Genomic DNA, 5,141 nt, shown 5'->3' with positions numbered 1-5,141 from the left:
TCTCCTCGCTTTTTTGTTAACCCTCTCCCACACACACTTTATCTCCATATGATTCATTTGCCCTCTCTATATATCTCTGAATGTCCTCCCAATCTCTCCCTCTATCCGCCCCCTCTATATCTATCTCTTAAGCACATCCTTTTTTCTCCTTCTCTCCTCCATCTCCACCGTCAGCCCTTCCTTTTAAAGGATAATCTTCAGCTAAGTGGACAGCACTTCGGTCTCTCTCGTTCCCTCTTAAGTGACCATCTGGTAATCTCAGGATTCTCGGTTGAACCCTAGCACAAGAGGGAGGGGGGCTGAACAGATCAGCTAGCCCGGAATGAAGGCCCTGAACTGGGTCAAGACAAGGCCAGTGCCTAAGTCCTGTGGGGCTGATGGGACCAAAGCGGGATGGAGAAAAGGCTGATGCCAGTCAAAGTTGGAGAGAGATCATGAGAGCAGATGGACATCATCTTTTCATCCTTCTATCCATCTATTTTGTTCTCTCCCTTCAAGCTGTGTGGCCTCAACTTTCAGATGAAAAGGCAAAAAAAGAAAATTCTAAAAAAAGGAACTGGACTGTTTGTTTAGAGCGCAGATTAAACTGTATCACTTGGCAAAAACAAAGATTTGTCTGGACACACAAAAGAGCCCCGAAAGGAGTAGGGAAGTCAGTTAAAGGACACGACACTGGATGCATACACATAACACACACATGTGCGGACTTTGTGCTGATTGTAGAAGAATCACATTGTCTCCTTACTAGAGAGAAAAGAAGCCCTTAGTCAGGTTACACCCCCATGAGCAGACACATACTTAGCTGTTTTTTCCCCTTTATCCTTTTCACAGGTCAGCGGGTGAATAAAGCCGCTGTCACTTTCCTCTGGGAAACGTCAGTGACAGGCGGATTGGCCACAATAAACTTCCGTACAGGAAGAGGAGATTCCTGCAAGGAAAAGGCCAGGAGGATCAGGAACGGCCTCAGGCATCACTTGTCCCCTGGCTTAGCTAAAGACACAGAAAACAGCAGTGTGTGCAGCGGCATGCACAAACTTTTGTAACATTCATTCTTTCGGACTGATCTCATCACACTGCATGCCACAAAGAAAACTAAAGCTAAAACCGGATAAAAGTGTAAGAGCGACTCCTAAGGCTGAAGTTTAGCAGACATATGAGTAAATTAATGGATTTACAAAGAGGAATCAATCAGATTGACCTGATAATGACAGGAGAGGACACCTTAGCTTAGCAAAATATTTCAAATTCATTTGCAATAAAGTTTATGACAATCCCATAAACTTTGACAAGAATAAGGAAGGATAAAAGCAACAAAGGCTCAAGAAAAAGAAATGTTGTGTCCCAGTTACTCAGATCTGATTCTTATGAGACCTTGAGCTATAGAACATTTACAGCTGAATGTTTTATAATACCGATCTGTTCAGGTGTCTTTATCTGCTGTGTAAAACACAAGTGGCACCTTAAGACTGACACGGTCCATCTCAGAACAGTTATAGGTCAGAGGAGGGGAACTTATTCCTAGAGCTATTCATACCAACAGAACAAAAGAGATTGTGTCCTATTATGGGACTTTCCTCTGTCCGAACACTGGATCTGCACCAGCACAGGTGCCACTGCAACTCATTTATAGTCAGGTTAGGCCATGGTAAAGGCATGGAGCCGCGGTGTGTTGTTTACACACACACACACACACACACAGTGAACACATTGCAGGCAGCAGAGTAAAGGAAGCTGCTTATGGGTGTATAAAAAGAAAATTACTGTCTCTTCTAAGAACTACCCATTGCATCTGTGAGTCTGTTGGATATGATCTGCACAGTGTGTGTGTGTGTGTGTGTGTGTGTGTGTGTGTGTGTGTGTGTGTGTGTGTGAGAGAGAGAGAGAGAGAGAGAGAGAGAGAGAGAGAGGTTAAGAAACTTGCACAGTTGGACATTTGCCTTTTTCAGGTTATATCTTACTGTTGTGATAAGTAAATATTTCTCTTTTGCTGAAGGTTACCTTAATGAATATAGTGCATAACTGCTCAAGCATATGCATGTGTGTAAGATTGCAACTGTGTGTGTGTGTGTGTGTGTGTGTGTGTGTGTGTGTGTGTGTGTGTGTGTGTGTGCGAGCATAACAGTGAGATCTTTTATCTCTCTCACAATGATGCCACAAATAGGCACATGGCTCACTATTCTTGTCCTCTCAGGACTCCTCTGGTGTTCTGGTGGATGTATCCAAGCATACAAGGGGTTAGGGAGAGATTAGGATCTATGTGTGAATATGTGCACATCAATATGCAAATATACACCTGTTTCCAAAAGAAGTTGGGCTGCTGTGCAAACTATATATGAAACAGAATCCAATTAATTACAAATCATCCAAACCCCCATGTTAAATTATAAATAGTACAGACACAAAAGCTCAACATATCAAATGTTAAAAGTGAGAAATGTTTTTTATATTTTGTTGTTTTACAGATATAACACTCATCATGGGCATGAATGTCATGGTAGGTTTGGGCTTTTAATGATTTCTTTGAACTTTCTTTTTTCAAGGTGAAATTCTTCATGCAGGCTCAAGCCTGCATGATCTGGAAAATACTGGAACACCAGCATCACTGTGCACAGTGATGTGAGTTTTACAATGTCCTGGACTAAGAGGGCGATGACCAAGAAAGAATCCTCTGCTCCACAATTGATACCTTCAAGTTTGACTGCAGATGCCCACACGGACAAGTCAAATTCCTTCTGGTAAAGTTTTGTGGTCAGATGAGGCAAAGATTGAGTTCTTTGACCACAAAAATAAGAGTTTGGGTGTTTGGATGAGTAAAGGCTTTCGAGCCCAAGAACACTACAGAAGCTGTAAACTATGGTGGTGTTAGTATCATGATCTTGGGCTGTTTTGCTGCCAGTGGCACTGAAAGTTCTGCAATTCTTCAACTTCACCTCAAAACAGCAGCTGGACATTTGAAACCTGGACACAGTTTAGTGTTCCAACAGGATAAAGATTCCAAACATACATCAAAACTGGTTTTGTAATAGATAAACAACAGCAGGCTAACATCAAGCCTCCGAAATGGTCTTCCTAAAGCCCTGACTTCAACCCTATTAAAATGTGTGAACCAAGCCCGGAAACCAACCTCTGCCAATTCTGCCAGGAGGAGTGGTCCTGCCAAAATTACGCCAGAGTCTTGTTGATGGCCACCAAAAGCAACTGGTTGTATGGAAATTGCTATGAGATATTTTACCAAATAATAGTGTGTAAACTTCAAACTGTGGGTTTCTTACTTCTGTTTAACACGGTACAAGCATTTGCGAGCATTTCTTGCTTCCGTTCAGAGGTTTAGAAACTTTTTGTCATATATTTTTATTCATTATGTAACCATGCAAGATGCAGAATTTGGTTTGGCATTACCATGCTGACATAACCAAGAACCCCTCTGCCAGCAGTGTCTCCCCGCAGAAAATGTTTCTGGGTTTGAATCCACCAACCAGCTGGGATATTTGTGTGTGAAGCTTTTATGTTCCCCCTATGCATGCATGGGTTCTTTCCATGTACTCCAGCTTCCTCCACAGTTCAAAGACATGCATGAGTTATCATGTATTCTAAATTGATTATACCCTATGACTGTGATACCTTCAGGCTACTGTAATCCTAAATTGGATAAGCATTAAAGGGATGGTTGGTTGGTTGGTTGGTTGGTTGGTTGGTTGGTTGGTTGGTTGGATGGATTGGAAGTATTGTCTAGACAGTAACATATATTTCTCCAAATCCTGTATACATATGCATTATTTACCATTTACATGGCCTCTATACATGTTCTAGCTTCCCCAATTGTCATTTATATTAATTGTAAAGTAATTAATAAGGCCTCCACAGAGGGAGTCAGCATTTCAAACCTCCTCCCCAACATTCCCTCAAAAAGACCCCTTTGATACCCAGTCATGTTGTTGAGCTGTTACTGGGTTAGAAAGTAGTTGTGTGACGTTTGCCCAGGTGTGAATTTAACACTATACAAGATTTCCAGTCGTTTCTTATCCGTGTAGCAGCTTTTTCTGAAACACTGACAATCAAATTCAAAATGATAACATGTTCACTGAAAGCAACATTTTATTACTTTGTCATGTGATGATTTAGTGCTTAAATCATTTGAAAGTTGTTGCACTTTAATTTATTTTCATTTTATTTCATTACACCACGCAACTTAAAAAAAAATAAATACAGTGCTACATTTATTTAGTTTCCCCAAACATATTATAACTGTGCTTCAACAAAGTATTAAAAAAAAAAAACATCTCAACCACCTTTCCCTCAGAAAATAGCATTTTAAATTAAAACACACTCTTGCATATCATTGGATTTATTGGCAACTCTGAGATATTTTAGAAATTGAATTTTAGAGGAAGTAATCAGCGCGGTGGTTTCATGCCAAACAACACACAGCCGAGATTTTCTTTTCCAATGTGGGTTTTGTCTACTGTAAGACCTTCAACTGGAATGCCAAGAACCAACCACTGCGTGGATTGTTTGCTTAGCTTCTCCCTCTGCAGCCATAAAAATCAAGGGAACTATAGTCAGTAGATAACTCAACACTTCATAAGGTCTTTGTTCACTTTTATGTGTCTGTTTGCTATCTGCTCTATTATAAGCCTGTACACTTGGCTCTCCTGACTGGTCTGCAAAATCCTCTCCTTCTTTCCAGAAACATTATACTTCCTCCAGAGAGGGTCATGAAAGGAAGGTGCACCTTCTCAGCCAAATTCGGCACACCCTGAGGTAAATGGAACAGAGGGAGCTGATTGGCCGAGAACACCTGTGCCAAGTAGGCACACGACAGGATGAGGGTGTCAGCATCCCATCCCCCCCACACACACCCATAAATGCTTGCTTCCTGCTGTTTTGCTGTTCAGTGTTCGCCTTCTCTCTTCTCCCCCCCTCACTAATCCCACTCTTTTAGCAGGAAGTCATTGGAATGAAAAAAGGTCCTAAATTAAGATGAGGAGGGGGTTGTGTATTGTTCCAAGTAAACAGAGCCCTGCCCAAAAGTTCACAGCAACAGCTAAAATTCCTAAAGATAGACAAGTTAGACTGGAAAGGAGGGGGGAACAATGACGGGGATGGAGTGAGGAGGAGGAGGGCAGATGAGGGCATCGGGG

Source organism: Haplochromis burtoni, unplaced genomic scaffold, assembly GCF_018398535.1.
Source record: "Haplochromis burtoni strain Fernald_Lab_line unplaced genomic scaffold, NCSU_Asbu1 Contig_8, whole genome shotgun sequence".
Taxonomy (NCBI): Eukaryota; Metazoa; Chordata; class Actinopteri; order Cichliformes; family Cichlidae; genus Haplochromis; species Haplochromis burtoni.
Note: the sequence above shows the minus strand (reverse complement) of the source record.